Consider the following 27,727-nt stretch of genomic DNA (forward strand, 5'->3'; position numbering starts at 1 on the left):
TGTCCCATGTGCTAATTAGAAGTATGTTATTTAGTTACTAAATATTTGGAGATTTTCTAGAAACCTTTCTGTTATTGATTTCTACTTTAATTCCAGTGTCATCAGAGAACAAAATTTCTATGACATAATTTGTTTTAAATTTACTGAGACTTGTTTATTGGCCCTAAATGTAGACTGTCTTGGTAAATGTTCTGTGTGCATTTCAGAAGAATGTTTATTATACTATTGTTGGGTGGCGTGTTCTATAATTGTCAACTACATCAAGTTGGACCATTGCATTGTTCAAGTCTTTTATATTCTTTTTGACTTTCAGGTTTTTCTATTAATTACTGAGAGACAGTGTTGAAATCTACTATAATTGTGCATTTTTTAATTTCTCCTTTCAGCTCTACCAACTTTTGCTTTATTTATTTTGGAGTTTTGTTTTCAGTTAATAAACATTTAGGATTGTTATGTCTCCTTGATGAATTGATTCATTTTATATTATAAAATGATTTTTTTTACTCCTAGTAACATAATTTGCTCTCTAATGTATTTGTCTGTTATTAATACACCTACCACAGCTTTCTTTTGATTAAGGTTAGCATGGTATATATTATTCCATCATTTTACTTTTAACCTATTTGTGAATTTATATTTAAATTGTGTTTCTTGTGGTCAGCATAAAGTTGAGTCTTGCTTTTTATCCAATGTGACAAACTTGTTTTTTTAATTAGGGTTTTTAAACCATTGCTTTTAATGTGATTATTGATAAGGTTGTGGTTCCATCTATTATCTTACTATTTGCTTTCTATTTGTTGATCTGTTCTTTGTTCCCTTTTCTTTTTTTTCCTGCCTCATTTTTAATTGACTACTTTTTAGTATTCCATTTTATCTCTTTTGTTGCTGTAGTAACTATATCTATTAGACATTTTGGGTATGCATCTTTATCACAGTCTACTTTCAGGCATCATTATATACTTCATGTATAGTATACGAACCTTATTATGGTAGTTCACTTCCACTTCTCCCTTCCTGTTGGGGCTGCTTGCTGCACGGAAGCCAAAACTTGAGAGGCGAGGTTGGTGGAAAGAAAAGCAGGTTTTATTCCAAAATGCCAGCATTAAGGGAAGACAATGGATTCCCTGTGCCAAAGACTACCTCCATCTCTCAATATCACCAAAAGGTTTTATAGACACACAAGGAGGTGCAGAACAAAGGAAGGAGAAATTGGCCATGCAACTTCAGGAAAAGGCACTTCCCAGAGGCTGGTCTGCCCCACAGTCAGGAATGAATTCCATACAGATGCAAGAAAACCTCTCCCAAGTTACAGGGCCAGGTGTGCACACTGGTCTGAAGTAAACAGAACCATTGAAACTGGTATGCATTGTAGATGCACAGTAAACAGAGTCATCAAGGTATAGTGGGAGGAAAGGGAAGCAAAGAAAGGGGAAAAAAAATTCAGAAAGTCTCAAGAGAAACCATTGTCAAATTGAATTACATCAGAGATCCAAATTTCAAAAATAGAAGATACCATTACACCATTACACTGTCTTTTATGCTTATATATTTTATATACATCTATATTATAAACTTCATCTTACATATTTATTCTTTTTTGTAAATAGCCAATTATCTGTTGAAGACATTTAAATAATAAAAAAGTCACATATATACACACTACATATATATGGTTACTTATGGTATTATTTATATTTATACACTAGTATAAATATATATACCATATATATATATATATATATATATATATATATATATATATATATTCTAGCATATGTAACTATCCATTTTTTGAGGTATATCTGTATATGTCCACATTGTCTTATCTTTCATCTGCCTTAAGGATTTCCTGTAACATTTCTTATAGTTTGGTCTTCTGGTGATGCATTATTTCCACTTTTGTATATCATTCTGAAAATTATTTTCACTGAGTATAGTATACTAGGTTTAAAGTTTTCTTTTTCAATACTGAAAAGATACTGCTACACTGTCTTCTTGCTTTCATTGTTTCAGACAAGAAATCTGCCATAACCATAATTTTTTTTATACTGTTTCTTTTTCCTCAGGTGGCTTTTAAGATTTTCCTATTATCATCACCAATTTTGATCAATTTAATTGTTTGTCTTGGTACATATAGTATTAGACATTTTTTTTGTGCTTAGGGTTGACTGTGCTCCTTAGACTTGTGTGTTTATAGTTTTCACCAAAATTGGAAAAGTTATTTTTTTAAATAAATTATTTTTTTTAGTTACAGTTGGCATTCAATATTATTTTATGTTACTTTCAGGTGCACAGCATAGTTAGACATTTATATAATTTATGCAGTAATCCTCCCAATTAGTCTAATACCCACCTGGCACTATACAAAGTTGTTTCAACATTATTGACTATATTCTCTACGTTTTGACTATTTTGTAACTACCAATTTGTATTTCTTAATCCCTTCACCTTTTTCACCCAGCTACTCAAACCCCCTCCCCTCTGACAACCATCAGTTTGTTCTTTGTATCTGTAAGTCTACTTCTGTTTCATTTGTTCATTTATTTTTGTTCTTTAGATTCTGCATATAAGTAAGATCATACGGTATTTGTTTTTCTCAGTGTGACTTTATTTTTTGTTGTTGTTTTAGAGGCATTTTATTTAGACAACTAAAAACAACTAGATGTTCAGAAGAAGTGTGCGATGAAAGAGAAATCAAGCCAGCTACTTTATTATGTATTCTCTCTTCTCTACAACTAAAGCAAAAAACTAGCTTTCTACTTGAAGGAAAAAGTCAGAAAAAAAGTCAGAAAAATAGGCCAGTGTATATATTTTTCTCTATAATAACGTTAACAGCTATAAGAAATCTAATTATAAAGAGAAATTGGATGCTGGCTTGCACATATTCATTAAAAAGACAGCACACCATCGTCCTACAAGAGCATAACTCCACTTGCCTTCATCTGGTAGTCTTGCGTTTTTATTTACAGGTAACACTAAGTTAGTTAGTGCCAGAACTGGACATAATTCATATTCCTCAATATTCATTGTTCATGTTTGTCTTAAGCAGAGAGTAACTCTGAAATGCTGATGCTTTCCTCCACTTGCTTGTTTTAGTCTGTAAGCTGTATACTATCTGTGACATATGCCTGATACTCAAGTCTTCACTTCAAGAGTCGAACTAGATGGAATGTGAATTTTCTGAAGCAGTTTCTTCTAGCTCCTCTTCCCATTGTCTCTGGAAAACTGATCTTTGGCTTTGCCGGCTCACCACTATCTTCTTCAGGAAGCACACATTTCTAAAGGCCATATGTTCTTCCTACCGCAGTTTGCCGGGTCTCATGTTCCATCTTTGGAACCACTGGCATGTTCTCCTCTATGAGGACTAAATCTCACACAGTGACTAGGACCAACATGTCCTTTGTAGGATTCTAATTCTTTTCCACTATGATAATCATACCTACAAAGTTCAAAATCTTTACCACCTGCAACAAGATATTCTTTCTCAGGATAAAGAGATGCAGAATTGTTGGCTGCAGGAGCATCAAAGGATTTACTTGGGTCGAAACTTACTGTACTATGAAAAGCAAAAGATCATCCGTAAGTTTTTACCAAGATCTCTCCCTAAGGAATGTATTCCACACTGCTAACAGACATATTAAAATTGAGAGATTTCCCTTCTGTCATAGAAGCATTATCCCAAAGGTGGGCAGTTTTATCATCAGCTAAAAGAATCTGCTTATTCTCACTGCACCGCAGAGCCTTTTTAATATTAGAGGTATGACCACTGATTTCCTTAGGTTCTGCTTCAGGTTTGTTGAAGTTGTATATGTGTAACAGTTTTTCCTGTCCCTCAGTTAACAAGTAATTACTATCTTGCGTAAAATCCACAGTCTTGACAATGTGTTTATGAGCCAGAGTCACCAATTCATCTCCTGAGACAGCATTCCCCTCTTTGACTGTGAAATCTGCAGCTGCTTTGGTGGCATCATTATTCAATGTTACACCCCAAATAGCACACTTATGACCCCAAAATGTTCCAATCCGGTCTCCTGTATCTCCCTGGTGTAGTTTAGGCTTACCATCCTTGCAAGCACTAATTAAGAAATAGCCATTAGGCATGATCTCACTGATGGCCAAATCAACCTCAGGCTGTGTGTGGCCGGAGCAGGTGAGTGGAGTCTGCTTCATTGCTGTGGTGGTGGCGCAAAAGCCAGCCAGCGGGGCTGGGGAGCTGAGGGTCACATCATTCTTTTCTCTCTTCAGCTGCAGCTCCTCAAGGCCTCTACCCTGACACTGAGGCTGGGTGAGAAAACAGAAAAAGGGGGCCAATCTGGTGTCACTGAGGTCAGGAAAAGTTTGGGATGGGTCAGGGGGTCTGCTTCAGTCAAACAGCAACCACAGAGGGAAGAAGAGGGAGGGAGGAAATTAGAGGATGGAGAGGCTCTGAAAACGTGTGGCCACAACCCTCAGAGTCCACACCGGCAGGGAGTTAGTCTGACTTATTTCACTTTAGGTCCATCCATGTTGTTGCAAATGGTAAGATTTCCTTCTTTTTTATGGCTGAGTAATACTCCATTGTATAAATGTACCACAATTTCTTTATCCAATCGTCTATTGATGAGCACTTAGTTTGCTTCCCTATGTTGGCTATTGTAAATAGTGCTGCAATGAATATAGGGGTATATATTTCTTTTTGAATTAGTGTTTTGGATTTCTTTGCATAAAGAAAGTGGAATTGCTTTGGATAAAGAAGTGGAATTGCTGGGTCATAAGATAGTTCTATATTTAATTTTTTGAGAAATCTCTATACTGCTTTCCATAGCAGTTGCACCAATTTGCAATCCCAATAACAGTGCATGAGATTTCCCTTTATTCCACATCCTCACCAACACTTGTTTGTTGATTTATTGATGATAGCCATTCTGACGAGTGTGAGTTTTGACAGCTTTTTCTTCAAATATTTTCTTTTTGTCCCTTTTTCAGGGATTTCAAATACATGTATTAGGCTACTTGAAATTGTTCCAGAGCTCACTGATGCTTTAAAAAAAAAATTCATTATTTTTTTTCTTTCTGTGACTCATGTAGATAGTTACTGTATCTTCAAGATTGATGTTTAATAGGTGTTAATCTCATTTAATCTGCAACATTTCATTTATTTTCTGTAGAAGGTTTTGTCCTAAGAATTAATTAAGAAACTTGCAGTTTGATCCTTTTGCTTCCTGCTTTGAAGATTTGTTAATGAGATCAGAGAAGCATTTAGTCTCAGCCTAATTATTTCCCACCAGTAAGGCAAAACTTTTCTGAGTCCTGTACCCAATGACTCATAAATTATGAGGTTTTTTTCCTCTGTTTGGCTGTAACAGGTAATATCCCTGCACCGTGTATGAGGTCTGACAATTAAGTTCGTGTACTTATTGCAACAATGTTGTTATATCAGAGGGATTATTTTTTTTTTTGCTATATCAGAGGGATTATTCATTATGAATTTGTACCAACTGGACAAAAAGTTAACCGAGTTTACTATTTGGAAGTGCTGAAAAGGCTGTATGAAAAGTTAGACGACCTGAACTTTTCACCAACAATTCATGGCTCTTGCATCACGACAATGCATCAGTTCACATGGCACTGTCTGTGAGGGAGTTTGTAGCCAGTAAACAAATAACTGTATTGGAACACCCTCCCTACTCACCTGATCTGGCCCCCAATGACTTCTTTCGTTACTTGAAGGGAAAGGAAATATTGAGAGGAAGACATTTTGGTGACATTCAGGACATCAAGATTAATATGACGAAAGCTCTGAGACCATTCCAGAAAAAGACATTCAAAATTGCTTTGAAGGGTGGACTAAGCACTGGCATTGGTGCATAGCTTTCCAAGGGGAGTACTTCAAAGGTGACCATAGTGATATTCAGCAATGAGGTATGTAGCCCTTTTTCTAGGATGAGTTTGTGATCTTAATTGTCAGACCTCGTATATGTCTGCTACTATTCTTCTCTCTAATCATGTTGGGTTTTTCTTTCTCCTGCTTCAAGTGGTTTTCTCACACACATGTGTTGATAAGTGCTCTGCTGAATACTCAAGGAGAATCCTCTGCTTGTCTCTAGGGTTTTCTCTCTGTGCCACTTGCTCCTGACACGCTGTCCTGCTAACTCCAGTCTTCTTGATCACTCTGGACTTTCAGTCCTGTCTTTTCAACTCAGGGAGCTTTCCAGACTTCACCTGGGTTACCTATTCCTAAGTTACATCCTGGACACTCTCAAAAAAGTCAGGTGGGAAATCTAGGCCTCACCTCATTTCTTTCCTAGATCCCTGTTAGGGACCATTATTCTTTGTTGCCCCCCACTATTCTACTCTGTCATTATGAGTTAGATTTTTTTTTTTTTTTTTTTTTTTTTTAGTTTCCACATCTAAGTGAGATTATACAATATTTCTCTTTCTGTGCCTGGCTTATTTTACTTAACATAATGTTTCCCGAGTTTGTCTATGTTTTCACAAATGACAGGATTTCCTTATTTTTAAAGCTGAATAACATTCCATTATATGTATGTATACTCACTTTTTTTTATTCATTTATCTGTCCACAGACACTTAGGTTGTTTACATATTTTAGCTACTGTGAATTATGCTGCTAAACATGGGTGTATAGTCAAGGTTGCAAGGTTTTTTGTTTTGTTTTGTTTTGTTTTAGTTCCTTGTATGGTTTAGATTTTATTTCTTTAATGCTGAACCTCCTAACTACATTAATACATTTTTGGTTATTATTTCATACTAAATAAGATTTGTCTTGCTATTTTTTTTTAAAAATAAGAACCCTTTGTGGCCTGAGTTTTTTAGGTATCCCTCCACTAAGGTTTTAAATTTGCTTGTGATATGCAGAAATGAGAGTGGAGAGATGTGATGAGGCATCATCTGTTTGGAGTCAACATGGTAGAGAAAATAGAGATAAAGAATGATTCATAGAATTCAACTGGAGCTGCTATTCACCCTAAAGACTTAGGAGGTCTCAATTTTATTTTCAAATTAGGTCCTTTGTTCTTTTCCTGCTGAAAATATAGAATTCCTCCACTCCCTGCTATTCAAAAATATAAACAGCAGCAACACAGTACAAACAATTGCCAGCAACTACATCCATCACTTGCAGAGCATGTTTTGAAGGAGAATTAAATTACATGTAATTAATTTTAGAGGTTTCTGGTTTAGAGTCATGCTAATTGAAGTCCTTTTTTAAAAAAAACAAAACATCTTGACCTTTGAATACTCGCATGTGTAAACATTAGAAAAACTTTTAGTTGGTATTACAATTTTTAGTACAAAGAACAATTATGCTAGGCTACATAAGACAAAACAGGATTCAGAAGCTAATAGCAAGAGGAAATTTTCATTAGCCCTACATCCTAAATTTCAATGCTATTACCATAGTCATACTGTCTATTCATTCATTTACTCATTTGATAAATAGCACTAAGTCCCTGCTATATTCCCATAGTCCTGCTCCATATGGCAGTGATCAAAGCAGAAATGGCTGCTCCTCTCCTAACTTTAAAAATTGCTTATGTTATTTTTGTATAAGTTAAGTATGGAATTAGACATGATGACTTTATTATTATCTGGGTTGAGTCATTATCGATTAACTATTTATTTGTCTTTGAAGAATTTTTTTGTTATTGCTGGGGAGGGTTTGATCAAGAGGTTTTGAGCACCCATGAGCAGCACTGGCGTGTCCAGAAAGAATTCTTTATATTTGATTTTACTCTATACATACCTTTGCTTTCAGTATAAAGACCACTGCTTTTTGCTCCTTTTTATATCTCTGGTTTTATTTTAACCACCCCTACAAACATTTTTCCCTGTCTTCAAGCCACACTGTATTTATTTGGGTTCTCTGATCCATTAACTGCTCTGCCTATATGTATATCACACAGGGAAACCTTAAACATATTTTAGGTACATCTTCATTATTACCTTATATTTCTCCTTTATTACAATTACCATAGCTCACAAATACATATAAATATATGTGATAATTTAAAATGTTAAGATACTTTCAAATTGTAAGTAACAAAAATATGACTCAAATCTTTGCTAAAATAATAAGGGCTTTGTTGTTGTTGATGTTGTTGTTATATAGATATAGCAAGGGTTTCTTGCCCTTTCATTGTAAGGAGTTCCTTAGTAGCTAATCATTTTGACCCAGTTCTGATCTCTGGAAGGATTTCCCTTGTCAAATATCCACCATGGCCCCAACTTTAAGGGCTATAAGGAAGGATGCACCCCTATTGCTTTAATAGTCCATGTCCTGTTGATGTGAGTTTAAGGACTTGAAAATTGCTAGGGACCAAGAAATCATAGGTTTGGGATTTTACTTACTCAGTGAAAATCTCAGGGGCTTACAACAAAACACATGTTTTCTTGCCTGTAGGTCTGTAATAAACAAGTGAATTCTGCTTCCCTTTGCAGGCTTCAGGTGAGGTTCATGTCTACTTCATGTGTCCTGTTGTGGGTCCCTGGCTGAAGAGCAGTGTTTGCTTTGGACGCGCTTTTCTACCAGTATTTCAGGAGCTTCAGAGCCCGGTCAAAGTATATTTAAGCCATCTTCTAGTGTCACATACACTTATATCTCATTGATTACAGCAAATCACCTGACCAACTCCACATATCAGTAAGAGTATATATATATGGATTTATATATATATATATATAAATCCACGTTACAGTGGACAGTAATCCAATCAATCAAGGAAAATGATATTGAAAGGAATAGGCTTTCTTTTTTTCTATGTCTTGCCAGAACTTAACACTGATGATAAAGTTGGTAGGACTATTTTTCTAAACTTGGCATTTTCTTCCAGCTTTAAATTACTCTTCCCATATAATTTGAGAATCTCTTAGTTATATATAGTCTTGTTATATATATATTCCTATTTTCTATATCTATGTCTATACATCTATTAGTGTTCTATATCCTTATCTCTTCGTTATATATAATCTGTTGTCACGAAATTTATTTGCAATGTTACCAGTCGACTTCAAATTCAGTTTCCTTCTAAAGTGGCCATCTTCCAGGAATGTTAGCTCCACATTTGTATGAGAGTTTCAAACAAGTTTTCACATAGGCATATGCCCACTTGCCACTAGATAAGCCTTACTAAAGGACAATCCCTTAAATAAAGTGTCCTAAGCAGATGTGTGTTTTTAAAAATATTTTTTTGAAAGAGGTACATATGTGATTTTTAAAAAAAGTTTACTGTGTAAAACCAACAGTCCTCCTATACTATCAACTCCTGGCAGGATAGAAAGTATTAAAAAGAGTAATGGCACAGTGCTTGTCCAACATAACATATCATGATGTCACACATCAACATAACATGATGTCTGTACAATTCAGGAATATCATGGAGATGTGTTACCTTGGAGTTGGTCTTCACCCTGGGCTTCAGACCTTTCTGCCTGTGCCATCTTTCTCTGCATCAGCACCTTGTTTCCTGTCTAAACTTTTCATTGACAAGCCAATAAGAATGACTCATGCTTCTAGTGAAGTTTACTATGAAAATTACATGTGCTTGGAAAAATACTAAACTTGGTAGACTACTATGTGATTAATGAAATTCGTAGAAGGGAACATTGAGCTCATAGAGAATGGATCTCTTAGAAAGGAAAATGTAAGGTGAGTTGACATTTCTATTAGGTCCAGGCAGGGTCTCTTGATAGAAAAAGGAAATAATTTCAGTGAGAAGACTCTGTGGATAATTCATCAGTCACTCTTTGACTTTCTATGAATTCCATACCAAATGATACTTGCTTTAACTGAAAGATAATGCTATTTTATCACATCTTCATCCACTTATAAGTTGTCCATATATTTTCCAATTGAGCATACAGTTTGGTCTTTCATATTAGAATCCATATGAACCAGCAGAGATTTCTCTGGGATTTTTGGAGACATTCTTATCTTGGGAGTCAGAAGAATAAGATGTACAACTTGAGACGTTTTGGTATTTAAAAAATGTTGAATGTTCTATAACCTCCTCCAAGATGCTTTCTCATATTTCTAGGTCATGATCATTTCTCTACAATCTAAAATTTTTTTGTAGTTATAGTACATATTCTTACTATAGTAAAAATTATCTTTACATGAAGTCTCAGCATATGGAAATTTACTTTTCTATATTTTTCTGTGAAATATTTTAGTCTGTGTATATACTAATCTGAATAATTTTTGCTGGCAATTATTTGAAGGAAGGGGGTGGGTTTTAAAACATATCCTTGGGATAGCTAAGGGAAGCAGTAGAAAATAAAACTGATCATCAGATGTATATTTCAGTATGATTTTAAAATGTTGGTTGAGGAGGGCTGAGGTAGGTGAAAGAAAAAGCTCCTATATATCCAATATGCAATGTTACAAGGTTACTAAAGGGTGGAGTTAAGTTTGCAGTATTTCATGTCCTGGAGAGGGCATTTGAGAAACATTTCTGAATGCAAGTGACTGTGTGGTCTAGGACTATGGAAAAACTCAAAGACACACTAAGTAACACTCAAGGTAATAAATTCATAAAAACCATAATATGTTTTGATGAAAGAAAAGATAAAGAGAGTAGTATTTTATTGTGCATGTTACTGAAATAAAGTGTAATAAATGTATAAATGTTTTATTGAATATTTACAGAAGGATTCAAAGTTGCAAAGGATATTATTAATAATTTATATAAGTGCCATTATCTTTTTAAGTTTAGTGTGATATTTTCAATAGTGTTTACTGGGTAATACTTGTATTATGTCCATAATTTATTTCTGAGATGTTATTAGAATATATCATGAAATTACTTGCTGTGCTTACTGAAATATTGCTAAAGATATCTTTCAATAGGTAATAAAGCATGTTCTCTATGAGAACCTATAGGTTCAGGGGAAATTTTTCTCTATTAGCAGTATCAAAAATAGCTGTGCTTTACTTGTACAACTGATTTACTTCTATCTTATAGACAGTCAAGTCATTCAACAACAAAAAAACACAACACAAACTGACAGGGGTGCCAAAAAATATACACATTTTAACAGACATTCTCTATATATTACTTTTTGAAGTTGAATTGAATTACAGTGGCAATGTGTAGTATGACATTCACTCAAAAGATGTTGTTAATCAAATGAATGCTATTGTCATTCAGTGCATTACAATATTAATACAGTTTTTTCTTTTCTTAAAATGTGTATCTTTATTTTTGGTACCCTCTGTATTTAGGTCTTATTGTGTGTCACCTGCTGTGTTAGGCACCAAAGAGATTGCTGTTAACAAAACAGTCAAAAATTCCTCAGGAAGCTTATATTCTAGGGGGGGGGGGAAGTACATAACAAACGACAAAAATGAGTAACACATACAGTATTCCAGATGATGAAAATGTTTTGGAGAAAAAAGCAAAAAAGGGAGAGGAGGTAGGGAAGGGATGGTGCAATTTCAGGGATCCAAGGAGTCATCACCGAGATAATGACATTTATGCAAGAACTCAGAATGTAAGAGAGAAAGCTATGTGCATATCTGTGGGAAGAATTTTCCAGGCTGAGGGAAGGGCAAGTACAAAAGCCCTGAGGTGGGGGCATAGATTTACCGTGTTCCCCTGAAAATAAGACCTCCAGACAATCAGCTCTAATGCATCTTTAGGAGCAAAAATTAATATAAGACCCGGTCTTATATTAATCATATAAGACCTGGTCTTTTATGATAGTAAAATAAGACCGGATCTTATATTAATTTTTGTTCCAAAAGACTCATTAGAGCTGATTTTCTGTCTAGGTCTTATTTTCGGGGAAACAGGGTAGTATTTGAGTAACAGCAAGGAGTCAGGAATGACTGAAGAAAAATAAACAAAGATACAAGTAAGTAAGAAGTGAGGTAAGGGGATGCATCAGTTCTAGTCCTCCCACCAGACAGAAAACACTAGCGATTTGAACAGGGAAATTTTAATATAAGTAAATATTAATTATGATAGGAGATTAGAGTAACAGTAAGAAGAGGTGTAGAAAGTGCTAATGAGCACAGAAATAGTAGATAGAGGAGCAGCAACTACTCCTAATGCAGAGATAGAGCATCCAAGGAAGGAAAAACATCTGGAAAGGGGTGTTGTCATGCAGGGACTCTGGTCCCGCTCCCCATACAAGAACGCAGGACATGGTGAGGACTAAAAGGAACACCCACGGAGCCAGAGGTAGGGGAGTCATACCACTATAGTCTCGCTGGCGGCTGGGTTGGAGACACAGGAAGCAGGAGCCACACTATCTGCAGTCTGCTGTCTGCTTCTCTGCCAACAAACCTGCCAGTGTAGCCACGGTGGTTATATTAGTTGCTAATGGCCAACCGGTAACAGCTGATGGCCTACTAGTCACAGCTGATGGCCATCTACTACCCGAGCCAGCACCTTTCCATATGAGGTCGAGAGCCTGGAAACTGCTCTCCTGGCTCTCTCCCCACACTCTACCCTCCAGGGTCTCGCCTCACAATCTACACAAGTGTCTTCCACGAGGCCCTGTGTCATATTAGCCTATAGGCACCAATGGGCAGAAATAAATAGTAGTCTTAGGAACCAACAATGGCAAATATCTCCCATCTGGGAGGATACATGCTAGCTTTTTGTCCTGGGAAAGGAGGGTCGCTGTCACAGGCACCTTTCCTGGTTTGTGGTACCAGATGTTTATGGCAGTGCCTGAGGTTCCTTGCATAGTTTTAACGTGTAATGGAGTAGGGGACCCCATAATAGGCCATAATGAGAGAGCATAGGTTCCCCACAAAATCGACCTGGCATCGGGACTTCCTTATACCATAGTCACTTGCGGTGGCCACTCAGCCACCACCCCTGGCGTCACTTGCAAATCATGGGTCAAATCAGCCCCACATGGGGCTATCAGGCCCAACCATCGACAGTGGGGGCTTTTGACCCACCAGGGCCAAGTCCATTGCTGCCATTTCCCTGCTTTCAAGCATGTGGGTGCTGGCAGCAAAATGTTTCCATTTCTGCCATAGCATGGCTTTAACAGTCTCACTTGTTGTAACCTGTAACTGAATGGGAGCGGCTGTTCGATGTAGCAGAGCTTCTACTGGTGCGGGCCCTCCCTTCCGTGATCTCTTGTTCAGGATTCTCAAAATGTCCCATAAATGTGAGGCCCAGTCACGTATCGTGGGAAGGTGTTTTGACACACAGAGGCCTTGCTTCAAAAGGCCACTGTAGCGTTCAATCATGCCAGCTGCTTGTGGGTTGTACGGGGTATGAAACAACCATTGTACGTTCATCCTGGCAGCCCAGCACTGCACTTCTTGCCCCGTAAAATGGGTACCCCTGTCACTTTCAATGACTTGGGGGCACCCATAGAGGGCACACAGCCATGTAAGAGCGACCACCGTATGTCGCTGATCTGCAGCGGACACAGCCAAGCAAACATCAACCCCATAGCAGTGTCCACTGCAGTGAATGCATACATAGCATTGTGGGCCTTAGACAGGGGTCCAATGTAATCCACTTGCCAGCGAGTTAGGGGCACCCTCCCTCACATAATCTGCTGTGTCTCCCAGGGGAGCTTCCGCCTTTGGGGGCTGTCCTGGGTACAGATGGCACAGACATAGCAGGCATCTGCTATCTCCTGCCATTTCAAAGATAGACCCCAGTGTCTGCTCACCTGCCACATAGTTTGGCTTCCAGTGTGGTGCAATTTCCTATGCAGCCAATGGGCTATATCAGTAGCTGGGGCCCGTTCTAACCATCGGAACTGTGCTAGGGCATCTGCTTCATCATTACCTGGGGACACTAAGGGAGAGTGACCTGTGACATGCATTAGGGTCACCTCTTTTCCCTGCCCTAGGTCCCAGAGCTCCTGCCACATGGCTTGACCCCCCAGTGGACGGTGTCCTACCAACAAGTTTTGGTGTTTCCACGTGGGAAGCCACAACATTAGGCCCCGGAACACCGCCCAGCTGTCAGTACAAATAACTAGCGGCCCGGGCTCGTGGCTGATTATCATCTACACAGCTCGTAGCTCAGCCCACTGTCTACTCTGGCCCGTCCCAGTATCAAACTAAATGGTGTCTGCTTTGGGCTGCACACCAACAGCCGTCCAAAAGTCTACAGCTCCTTGCTAAAGCCATCAGTATACCAGGCATCTTCAGGTACTGGGGAATGTCCTTCTTTGTAGGGTGAGGGCTCCAAGTCCTCCCCTCTAGGCAGAGCACTTGGCTCAGCCTGGGCTACAAGCTCCACAGGCCCCAGGACCTGCTGTAGCTCTGTGCTCAAAGGGCTTGAACTAAGGGTGCTACGTTGCTCCAAGTAGGCACCCCATTTGGTGAGGGTGGTGGTCTGTGCCACCCCCGTTTTGGGTCCCTGGGTCCATGTACGGACTCACCCCTGGATGGGATAGGTTGTTTGAACCAACACGCGTGCTGTTCCTGTGATGGCTTCTGTGGCCACTAGGGCTGCATACACAGCAGCCAGCTGTTTCTCTATTAGAGAGTAGCAGACCTCCGCTCCTTTCCATAATTGAGACCAAAATCCCACTGGTGACCTGACACACTCCTGCCATTGCCAGAGGCTGCAACCATACCCCTCTTGGGTTATGTGAACATCAAGTTCAAACAGGCGACCAGGGTCTACTACTTGCAGAGCATGTGCCTGCTTCACTGCCTGTTTTGTGACAACAAAGTCCTGCTCTATAGCCTCTGTCCAATCCCATGAGGCCCCCTTTTTATCATGTTCTACAAGGGCCTTGTCATTTGTGCTAAATGGGGTACAAACACCTGCCAATACCCTAGCAGACCCAAATACGTCTGCAGTTGGGAGAACTTGGTCGGCTGGGGAAATGCTTGTATTTTATTCATAATCACCTCAGATAAGACCTTTGTCTTACCCGACCACACAACACCAAAAAACTTGACAGATAAGCCAGGGCCTTGGACCTTTTCCTCATTCACCATCCAGCCACGTGACTTCAGGTGGCAGAGAAGAGAGGGAGCTGCTTGTTCTAAATCTGAAAGAGAATCAGATGTTAGTAAAATATCATCAACATAGTGAAACAAGATCACAGAGGATGGGTGATCCCACTGTGCCAAGTCCTGGGCTATGAGCCCATGGCAGATAGTGGGGCTGTGCAAGTATCCTTGCGGAAGGACTTGAAAAGTCCACTGCCTCCCGTCCCAAGTAAAAGCAAACTGCTCTTGACACTCGGATGCAATGTCAATGGAGAAAAAAGCATTGGCCAAATCCACTACATAGTGATACGTTCCCAGGCGGACAGACGATCCATCAAATCGTGAATTGAAGGCACTGCAGCGTGCAAAGGTGGCATCACCTTAGTTAACTCCCTATAGTCCACAGTCATTCTCCAGGTCTCATCAGGCTTCTTGACAGGCCATACTGGGGAGATAAAGGGACTGTGCATTGGCTTCACAATATATGCCTTCTCTAATTCCAATATTGTTCGACCAATCTCCTCCTGTCCTCCTGGCAGGCGGTACCGTCGCACTGTAACCACGCGCCAGGACTGTGGCAACACTTGAAGAGGGTGGTGAGCATGCCCGCGTGTTACCGCTTTCACCACCCGGATCCGGAGATGGAACTCTCCTACCACATCTGTAAGCTGAGGCCATGTAGCATGTCCACCCCTACAATATATCTCGGGACAGGGGGGACATATACTATTTAGGTTTGGGGAGGGGAAGCCTTCCTATTCCCACTGGTAAGGAAACAGCTTTTACCGTCACAATCTTTCCCCCTTAGTCATCAGTGCAGATCGCTGATCTGGGGAACAGTTCTGGGTTCCCATAAACAAGACTGCAGTCTGTGCCGGTGTCAGCTACGGCCAAAACCCTCTGCACATTAGAAGGGGACCAATGTATGGACAGTTCCACGTGGGGTCTCCGGTCCCCACTCATCCCCTCTGACCGGGTACCTTGGCCCCACCCCTAAACAAGCTGAAAGTAGTTGTATCGAGCGGCCGCATGAAGTCCTGGAGGGACACAGGTCGTGCTTTCCTGGACTTCTCCTTTAGGCTTCACCGGAATTGCTTTTCCAGACACAGCAGTTTCCAAAGTTTTAACAAGAGTGCATTGGGTTATTGGTATATTTTTTCCTGATCAACCCCCGCTGCTACAAGATCATGCCACATCTGTGTGCATGTTACTCTCTGAGGCCCATGACCTCGCCCCATTACTTTTGATTTGGGCTTCCAGGTCTTGACTTCTCGGACCTCGTGTCTTAACTTTCCTTGCCACTGGCTTTCAACATCCCCCAGGGTGGCCATGGCAGAGGTAACTTCATGGATACGCCACCCCACATAAGACATAAGAATAGCAACCAAGGATCCAAAAGCACTCGCAGGTGCAGTCTCCACTGTGGGGCTCCTCCTGTAACAGGTGGACCTGAGCCAAAACCAGATGTCTCATGCTGGTTGTAAAACGCTCGTCATCTGGCCCCCGCATACTAGGGTTGAACATAGCATGTCTCATACCCATTTCACTGATGATTTGAATAAGTTCAGTATATGACTGCCATTTACTCACAGTGTCTGGCAGCTCGCCAGCCTCTTCCCATATTGTGCATATCGCAGTGGTGAGCCACTCCCTTAGTGTGTGGTTACCCTGGTCTTGGGCCAACCTATGGCAGTTCTGTAACCTTTGTCGTAGGGTCGGATGCACTGCCACAGAGGCGAGCTTTTCCATCTCGCCTGGGGAACAGAGAATGTTGTCTGCACCCCCATCCTGTAAATGTAGTAGCCAAGCCGAGACTGGCTCTCCAGGGCACTGTCAGCACCGCCTCCCCTGCTCTTGCAACTCAGTGGGAGTGTAAGGGGTGCAGGTTGTGAACTCAGCCACTGCTGGGTTGCCGGCAGCAACACCCCTGGGACTGAAAGGTTGCTCATGCTTTACCTTTTGTTTCATGATGGGCTGGGCATGGAGGTTAAGAGCTACATCGCTCCCACTCTCTTCGTCTGCTTCTGCCTTAGTGTCTCCACTGTGGGACTCCTCCACTAACAGGTGGCCCTGAGCTTCCAGCACCTCCCACCGGGACTGCTGATCCCAGACCTGGGCTATTTCATTAAGTGTGTCTTCTGCATTAGGATGCAACGCAGTGAGGAACATCCAGCCCATATGGCCGGCTGTACTCTTCGCCTCCTCTGGCGACCACTCAGCCAGAGCCTGCAGGGCCCTCTCCACGCTGGCTGGAGAGTCATCCATGTCCTCCCACCCCTTCTCAGGGGTCCAACTCCTGAGAACAGTTGCTACCGGGTACCACACATTGTGGTACCACATGTCTTCCTGCCCAGAGTCAGACACTATTCCTACCTGGCTGGAATCCTGCTCACCACATCAGGTGTCCAATTGGGTGGAGGCCTCGGTATAAGATGTCTGCAACTCTAGGAGCCCACAGCAGCAGCAGACCACCATAGGAAGGTGATACCCGCCATGGCCAATAGGGTGGCGTGCCAATCTGAGGCTAGAGAGGCCCACCAATTTACAGAGGCATCACATTTTTCCGCGGCAGATTGCATTTTGAGCTCCCGGTGCCGCTCCTCTTGGGCTTCCTGAGACTGAACGCTCATATGCACAAGCTGCTCCACCACCTTTTGGAGAGTTTCAGCTGACACCACACCCTGCTGGCTGCGCCATTTGTCATGCAAGAACTATGGTCCCGCTCCCCACATAAGGACGCAGGATATGGTAAGGATAAAAAGGAACACTAACAGAGCCATGGATAGGGGGGTTCATACCACTATAGTCTCGCTGGTGGCTGGGTTGGAGATACAGGAAGCAGGAGCCACACGATCTGCAATTTGCCATCTGCTTCTCAGCCAACCAACCAATCTACCAGCATAGCCATGGCAGTTATATTAGTGGTTAATGTCCAACCAGTAACAGCTATTGGCCAACTAGTCACAGCGGATGGCCACCTAGTACCCGAGCCAGCACCTTCTGAGGTTGAGAGCCTGGAAACTGCTTGTGTGGCTCTGTCCCCACATGCCTTCTTCCCAGTGCCGAGATCTAGACTCTGTTGTTTTGCAGCATTTCTAGTGTGTCTAGAATGCTCCTTTGTGTAACAAATTTCTGTAGTCAAAATAAGAAGATGGCCTTCTACAGCTGAGTCCAAAAGGCAGGCTCTGAATCAGATTTATCTGCATTTTTAAAAAATTTATTGGTTAGTAAAATATATAGATTTCAAGTGTACAATTCCATCATATATCATCTATATATTGCATTGTGTGTTCACCATCCAAAATCAATTCTGCCATCACCGTATATTTGACCCCCTTTATCATCTTTTGCCACCCCCCAATTTGCCTGCATACTAAATTGCAGTTTCAACTATTTACTAGCCTCACCACTTAAGTATCTTGTCCTAAATACCTAACCTCTCTGAGCTTCTGTTACCTTATCTGTAAATAAGAATAAAAATATTTAGTCGCATAGGATAACCATTGTGAGAATTAATAAACTAATCCTTACAAAGTACTCAGAACAGTGTCAGTCACCTGATAAGCATTAATTATTAAGTATTGTTATTAACGTTATTTGATAGATTTCACATTATTTTTATACATTACAAAAATGACAGATATGTGGTTACAACTATTAATTAGTTATGATGAATTTGTTCAGAAAAAAACACCTTCCTCATTAAGTCTAGATCCAAGGGCAACTTCAGTTTAATGCAAAGTTGATTGAAAACATTTGGTCCCTCCCCCTTCCAATTAGTGGGAATGAGTACAAGAGAAGCTTTTGGGATACCCGCATGTGAGTACTCCCCTAGATTCCTTCCAGGCATGGGCTTCAGGAATGATGGTTACTATTTGTACCCAGTGGGTTTGAAAGGGAGAAAATGGGGTGAGATGGTATGGCCTTGTGTCATCAGGGATGTGCTAGGGAATAACATCTATTCCAGAAAGAGGATGATTGCACAGTCATGAACCCTGGGTTCAGCCTCTTATGAGGAATAAACACTGAACCCAAGTGCATTAGCCCTTCTCCATGCCTTTCCAATTAGTACTGCAAAAATAAACAGTTTATACATTCAAAGTAACCCTAGAATATCCTCACCAATTATTTTATAAGTATTCCTTGGAAGACAAGCACATTTCCCTTGCTCTTCGTCCTCAGCAGCCATTTGTCTGCCATGAGCTGCTGGAGTGGGAGAGTAGGCAGGCTGCTTTCCCCAGGGCCTTACGGCTCAGAACTACTTTGCAGAATAGGGTATCTGTGTATTGACACTCTCTGGCAAAGTGTTCTTTTGTCTTAAGGCTCCCTCGTAAAGACCTTCTACCTCTCCACCTGACTGAGGTTTTCTATTCCTGGAATATTTGAAGACTGATGTTGTCCCGGGAAGTAGATAAGGTTGGGATTTAATGAAGCAGCAGTAGAGCTAATACTGAAACTTCTCCTCTGGTCAGATTCCTGGGAATAAAAAATATGCATATCTACCTCTACTGAGCACATACTACAGGCCAGAGACGGTGTAATTTTATTTAATTAATATTAGTGTAATGAATAGTGGGTATTAGGTTCAAGATCACACGAGCAGGTCAGTGCACGGGATGTCTCTTTAATGTCACTTACCTTATTCCAATGCCATACTCATTCTACTGTGACATGTTTCCTATAAGGACAGGTAGCATACATTTCATGCCCCTGGTGTGCAAAGAGATTAATGAACACAATTGCCAGTCATTATAAGGAGCCATGCTGGTAGGGATGGATCAGATAGGAAAGCTAGTTTACTTTTGTCGTGCGGGAGACCCTGCTCGCTGCGCCATTTGTCGTGCGGGGAGACCTGCGGGGTCTCTGCTCCCGCTCCCCATACAAGAACGCAGGATATGGTGAGGCCAAAAAGGAACACCCATGGAGCCATAGATGGGGGAGTCATACCACTATATTCTCTCTGGCGGCACTATACTCTCACTGGAAGCTGGATCCACACTGTCCGCAAACCGCCATCCACACTTGCCAGCCCAGCCGCCATCTTCTTGCCAGCCCCCATCTTTCTCTTTCTTTCCTCTTCTGCTAGTGTAGCCACAGCAGTTATATTAGTGGCCAATGGCTCACTGGTTACAGCTGAGGGCCGACTAGCCACAGCTGATGGCCATGCAATCACAGTTGATGGCCATTTACTACCTGAGCCAGCAGCTTTCTCTGAGGCTGAGAGCCTGGAAACTACTTTCTGGGGCTCTGCCCCCACAACTTTATTAAGCGGATTACTCATGGTCCTATAATTAGAAAGTGATAGATCTGATATTTGAACTCAGGTCTCATCTGCAAAGCACACTCTTTTCAATTTATATCGCTGATTATTTACTCGAGTTAACAATCTTTTTATCACATCTGATCTTATCTTTTTCAATCTCCCATAGTCTATAGCTGTGCATACTAGCACATTTATTTCTCACTAAGAAACTACTTTTCTTAACTTATTGGGAAGAGGTGGGCAGAGTTAATGTAATCTTTGTTTCCCAATCTTTTTCTTTCACTAATCTGGGAATTGTCTGTGTTTTTTTTTGTGTGTGTGTGTGTTTTTTTTAAACTTCCCTTCTCTTATTAAAGACAAGAAATGATTATATGGAAGCTTTTTCCTTTGAAGAGTTCATTAAAAACTATTATTCCTTCAAGGCCATTTTGTCCTTAGTTAAGAGACCTGTGGGAACAGAGCCAGGAGAACAGTTTCCAGGCTCTCTGCCTCGCGTGGAAAGGTGCTGGCTTGGGTAGTAGATGGCCATCAGCTGTGACTGGTTGGCTATCAGCTATAACCAATTGGCCACTGATATAACTGCTGTGGCTGCACTGTTTGGTTGGTTGGTTGGTTGGCAGGCAGAAAAGTGGACAGCAGATTGTGGATTGTGGATTGTAGATCCTGTGGATCCTACTTGCTGTGTCTAGCAAGGCCACCAGCGAGAATGGGGTGCAGGAAGACCCTTTGTTGGGGTACTGGTGGTGTTTGTTCCCTGTGTCTCCAACCCAACCACCAGTGAGAATATAGTGGTATGACTCCCCATCTATGGCTCCGTGGGTGTTCCTTTTTGGCCTCACCATGTCCTACATTCTTATGTGGGGAGCAGGACCAGAGACCCTGCATGACAACCCATGTGACAAGACCTTTCTAAAGTCCTTTGGGATTTCAGAATTGACTGGATTTTTATTAAATATATATAATAAAAAGGATATATATGAGTTCTGGGATAAGACACTTGAAGCTCTAATAGGCCATATGACTGAATAAATATGTATTTTGTTTCTTATCTGAAAAACCTATGAACTCTACACTTCTGATCAATTTGTAGGTTATAATGAGCTAGATCTCAGAGGAGGATTGAGCTTATTAATAAATCTAATTATATCAGAGTTACCTGAGAAAGTGAGGGAGTGAATATGAAGTAGCATTATTTATAGAAACCCTCCCTACAAACTTCTTATTAGAAAGAGAATTCTCCTAATCCAACCCAAATTCTAACCAAAGACTGAACATGATTTTAGAGGGTCTCCATAATACTTAGGATTCAAATTTGGTATCAGCCTAAAATTAGGTTAATGGCTTCAGAGTTGATGTTACATAAAATTCTTTTTGTAGCATATATGGTCTGTTGTAGAAGTAGTGAATCTATTGGGTGATATTTTAAATGTCCAAATCCATCCTCTCTCCAAACCTACTAACTTTGGGTAAGAAACAAATCATGAGGAACATGATTTGAACTTGGAAACTCTGGTGTCAGAGTCCAAATTCTTATACCTAAGAATGATGTAAAACCAAATGAAAACTAGAGGAACTTGATAATATCACTGATTATTGTTATCAAATCAGTAACAGCTCGACTTCTTTGTAGTTAATAGGGATCCTTTTTTAAAATTTTATTTTTCAAGTGTAGTTGACATACAATATTATATTAGTGTCAAGTGTACAACATAGTGATTAGACATTTATATATCTTATGAAGTGATCACCCCAATAAGTCTAGTACTCGTTTGACACCACACGTAGTCAGGACAATATTATTCACTACATTCCCTATGTTGTACTTTACAACAGCCAATTTGCACTTCTTAATCCCTTTCTCCTTTTTCACTCATTCCGCCCTCAAGCTCCCTCCTAACTGGGGACTATCAATTTGTTCTCTGTATCTATGAGTTTGTTTCTGTTTTATTCATTTATTTTGTTTTTTAGATTCCACATATAAGTGAAATTATATGGTATTTGTCTTTCTCTGTCTAAGTTATTTCACTTAGCATAATGCCCTCTTGGTCCATCCATGTTGTCACAAATAGCAAAATTTTATTATTTTTTCTGGCTGAGTGATACTCCATTGTATATATGTAACACTTCATTCATTCATCTTTCGATGGATGCTTAGTTTGCCTCCATATCTTAACTATTGTAAAAAGATGCTGCAATGAACATAGGGGTGCATGTATCTTTTTGAATTAGTATTTTGGATTTATTCAGATAAATACCCAGAACTGGAATTGCTGACTTATATAGTAGTTCTATTTTTCATTTTTGAGGAAACTCCGTAGTGCTTTTCACAGTGGCTGCACAATGTGCAATCCCACCAACAGTGCACGAGGATTCCCTTTTCTCCACATCCTCGCCAACACTTGTTATTTGTTGATTTATTGATAATAGCCATTCTGAGAGGTGTGAGACAATATCTCATAGTAGTTTTGATTTGTATTTCCCAGATGATTAGTGATGTTGAGCACATTTTCATATATCTGTTGGCCTTTTGGAGAAGTGTCTGTTCATGTCCTCTGCCCATTTTTAATTGGATTGTTTGTTTGTTTTATGTTGAGCTGTATGAATTCTTTATATATTTTAGATATTAACCTCATATCAGATGTGTCATTGGCGAATATCTTCTCCCATTCAGTAGGTTGTCTTTTGTTTTGTTCATAGTTTTCTTTGCTGTGTAAAAACTGAATATGCAATGGGGTAAAGATAGTCTCTTCAATAAATGGTGTAGGAAAAACTGGGTAGATACATTCAGAAAATGAAACAAGACCACTTTCTTACACCACATAAAAAATAAACTCAAAATGGATTAACGAATTAAATGTAAGACCCGAAACCATAAAACTCACAGAGGAGAACTTAGGCAGTAAACACTTTGATATCACTCTTAGCAATCATCTATCTATCATCTATCTATCTGTCTATCTATCTATCTATCTATCTATCTATCTATCTATCTATCTATCTATCTATCATCTATCATCTATCTATCTATAACGTCTCCTTGGATAAGGAAAACAAAAGAAAAAAATAAACAAATGGGACTACATAAAAAATAAATGGATCCTCTATTAAACTCCCTTGTAAAAGAGTCCAGGACTAGAATGAAGGCATCTCATAACCTTCATAAGTGGAACCTACTCCTTGACCCTTTATTTTATATTCTTGACCCCTCATTTTATTGCTTGCCTGCCTCACTAGATCATAATTGCAGCATTGCTCAGGTGGGGTGCATAATGGCTAATATTTATCAACTCTAACCACAGGCTAGTATTCTTCTAAGCATGTTTTTCAAGGATTATTATATTAAAATCTTTTAAGACCCCATCAGGTAGCTAATATCATTATATCAGTTTTACACATGAGGAAATCAAGACCCAGATAGATTAAACAACTTGCAAGGTCATACAACTACATGAACATGATTTCAACTTGGAAACTCTGGTGCCAGAGTCCAAACTCGAAACTATCAAGCTATATTGCCTCAATAAGTAGTTGTTGAATAAATGTCTGTAGCCTATATTAATATATTGCATATGGACATAGTCTATGTACAATAATTTAGCATATTTATATATATATTTATATCATGCATATAATATCTATCTATTACATATAGTTTATTTTACATTAAGGTTGCTAGCATTATATAAGATCTCAATATTTATTGAATAAATACATGTATATATGTAATATCTGACTATACAATTATTCCACAAATATTTGTCAAGGTAATATAGCATATATATATATACATATATATACATATACACACACACACATATATATATATAACATATAATAAATACTACATTCTTATATAATTTATAAGGCATGAATATTAAATTAATACTAATAGTCCTTGAATGAATGAATAAACATATAATCCCTGTGGTCAGTTTAGCATGATGCCTCCTTTACTTTTCTTTTTCCTGAATCTGTGACTCTGGTATCAGTTAAATGATTCAGGGCCTACACATTCCGGTTGTTTTAGAGAAGTGACGAAAAGGAAGCATCTACACTCTCAATTTTTACTGCTGGTTTCCCAGTTCCTGAAAGAACAAATGCTCTTTACTATGGTAGCTTCATATTACTAGGGTTTCTTTTTTGGGATAACAAAGCAAAATTTGTTTTTCTAGGATCTTCTGGCCTCCAGAGCTTTTTGATTTACTCTCCCATGACTTACCATAGACTTGTACGTCATACATAATAGCCTCATAATTCTGGCCAATTTCGCTTTTCTCAAGAAGAAGCAGAACTTTGGCTGAGGATAGAGCATCCATCACCTTCTAAAAATCATTTGATAGCTTTGCCTGATAGGTGAACATGTTACTAGCCTTCCCTGCTCAAAGACACGTATATGACTCACCTTGTATTTTGGCAATAAAATGAGAGATAAAAAATGACAACAAAATCCCCTACATTATTTGTTTTTAATGAGAACATAAAACCTAAGTTTTGATCAGACAATAAACTGAAGACTAAGAGAGGAGCCTGGGAACATCCACTCTGTTGATTCAGATTGTGGAATTCAGGCAACATTCCCAGATTTGAAATTGGGTAAAAGATGACCATTAGAACCAAGAATGAAGGAATTAAGATCCATGATTACATATTGCCTCATAGGAACTAGAGTAGACAGATCTTCAATGAAATAGCTCCAGCTTGGATATGGAAAGATCTATTTCTCTGTATATATATATACATATTCCTTTGTTGGTCAAATAAAGTTGTTTGTAGTAATGCTGTTGCTTTAAGACCCCAGCCTTTAGTGAGCGGTTCCATTTTCCCAGAGCAGTTCAAATGAACATGGAATTGAAAACAGATGTGGGCTCCGACATGTTATTGCACAAGGGCAAATGGGGCATAGGGAGGGAAAAGAGGGGGAGGTGGCAGGGACCGCGTGAAGGGACCTTCAGCAGCCCCAGGACTCTCATCACTCGAGGGGGTCTGAACTCCAAATTCCACCAGCCTGCACTCTGAAAATGAACTCCTAACAGAAAACAGATGGGAGTTGACCTAGAGTTGGGGGAGGGGAAATAGAAGGAGGCCTGATGTGGAAAGTGTGGTGAGGAAGGTTAGAGAGTAAGCCGAGTTAGAAACGGGTAGACTGTGGGTTTATTAACATTCCTTGTGTAAGGAAATAAAAGTGCTTGAGGAGGTGATGGGAGTTGGGGGTGAGACATGCCTAGAACACCTAGAGCCTCCTACAGACGGAATTCCCATTCTTTTCTGCCCTGCTGAAAAGAACCAATGGCGTTAAGATATTCCAAGAGCAGGAAGAATCAAGCCAGATTTCTTTTTCTTTCTGCCTGGGAAACATCTCATCCAAACAGACCACTTGCTTTTGCAAATGCCAGTAGTCCTGATAAATCAAACTCACTGCAGTCAGCAGAGTCCTCGTGTTACTTTCCATAAGGGCTTTGTCTGAGCAGAGGCATGCCAAGGAGTGTCTGCAGTGGGGGAGGAGGGAGCTGGTCTAGTGCAGTCTGGACAATAATATCTCCTAGGTCTTTCCATCCTGGGAACCAGAGCTAATTCACTTCTGTTTTCTTCCACCAGCTTATCAGAGATTTGACAGTTCCCAGATTTGAATGAACCTTTTTTTCCACTTTCTTTTTTTCAAACAGCTTGATCCTCCCACCTCAGTGAGAGGAAGAAGTAAAGAGCTATAGGGCTGTGGTGAATCTAAGAACGATGACATTTGGGGGTGTTGTAATGCTGGGTTTTAAGAGTGCTGAGCTAGCACTGCACGCCTAGTGGGTTATTTGGTTCTGGATCCTTGTTTGGCAAGACAGCTTTCAATGTTCTTATGCAAGCTGTATAATCATAAGGCAGTGGTTCTCAATGGGAGGATGAGTAGGGAAGGGTTTTGTGCCCCTTTGGAGACATTGGGAGTGTGTAAAGTAATTTTTGGTTGTCATAAATGGAGAGATGGTTACTAACCTTTTGATGGGTGGAGTCCAAAGATGATGCTAAACATCCTACACTCCATGGGGCAGCACCTCACAACAATGAATGTCTGCCCTGAAATGTCAATCATCCCATTATAGAAAAAAAACCTGTGTAAAGTTTTTATGATTTTTGTGACAATTTGAGGGCAAGGATGGTATGGATATATAAATACAAAGATTATCCTTTAATCTTATTTTAAGGCAATTATCTTTGAAACCCTATGCCTCCCAAAACAACTTGATAATGATGACGATAAAATAGCAATAACAGATATTAATTATGTTGCACTATATGCCAGGCACGATTTCAAGCACTTTATATATTAATACACTTGTTTTTCACAACAATTTTATGAGATAAGTCTGATTATTTTCCTAATTTACAGAAGAAACTGAGGCACAGAGAGGTTTAGTAATATGCCTGAGGTCACACAGCAAGTAAGTTTAAGGCTGACTGCATGGGTATTTAGTCTGTACAATTGCACAGGGCACCATACATGGTTTAACACTCTGTCATTGCTGTCTTAAAATACTTAATAATTTTAATCTATAAATTTGTGTTTTATAATTAAAGCTCAATGGGACAATAAGTGTAGGCATCTGCAGAGGAGGTATGTGTAATACAGGAGTCTGCTGCTCAGTTCACATGTAGTATATAGTGTTCATGATGTCCCATGGGCACAGGGTTCCAGGGGACCGACCCGCCGTGCATGGGAGTTCAAAAGACTCAAAGCGAGTTCAAAATAAGCATGCTACATCTATAACTAAGACGTGGGGACAACGACAGCTCCAAGAGGCCACCCTTTCTAGCTAAACCTGAACTCACACTGAACAAAGAAAGAAGGCAATGTCATTCTAAGAAACGTGGATGCCCAGGCATCCTATTCTACCCCTTCTTACTCATGTTATTTCGCTGTATTAGTCAACTGCCTGTGCTTGAAATGATGACAGAAAACGAAAGAGAAAGATCGGATGACCCATAAGTCCTTTATCTTTCATTTCTTCCTTACTCATTAGTAAGTCAAAGGTAGAGTGTTGGCAGAATGTTCACATATCAAGAAGTGAAATTAAAATGGTTGTGTTAGTTTTGTGCTGCATTTCTACTGTTCGGGTAAGAACACAATACACATGCATATATGAACTATGAATATGAATCGTATAATTTCAGTAATCCTGCATACAATTTAAAAATGTTCTTATATTTGCATTTAAACTGGTATTGTACAATATAACGATGAATGGTAAAAATTGTGCTAATAATTAAAAATTTTAATTTTTCTTTACTTACACTGACATTAAATAGCAAATCAAGTATGATGAGAGAGACTGTGGAAGAAAAAAAGCTTTATATTTTAGAATATTTTTTATTTAAAACATTTTTAAATTTATTGGAGTGAGATTGGTTAATAAGTACATAAGTTTCAAGTGTACAGTTCTATAATACATCATCTGTATATTGCATTGTGTGCTCACCATCCAAAGTCAAGTCTCTTTCTGTCACCAAATATTTGACCCCTTTTATTCTCTTCTACCTCCCCCGACTCCCTTTCC

At 39.7% G+C, this 27,727-nt stretch overlaps 1 pseudogene; it reads right to left on the reverse strand.

The window, feature by feature from the left end:
• Positions 1–3,160: 3,160 nt before the first annotated feature.
• LOC109437551 (serine-threonine kinase receptor-associated protein pseudogene) lies at positions 3,161–16,675 on the reverse strand (annotated as a pseudogene).
• Between the last annotated feature and the right edge of the window lie 11,052 nt (positions 16,676–27,727).

This window comes from Rhinolophus sinicus, chromosome 9 (genome assembly GCF_057876585.1).
Source record: "Rhinolophus sinicus isolate RSI-liver-muscle chromosome 9, RSI-T2T, whole genome shotgun sequence".
NCBI classification, from domain to species: Eukaryota; Metazoa; Chordata; class Mammalia; order Chiroptera; family Rhinolophidae; genus Rhinolophus; species Rhinolophus sinicus.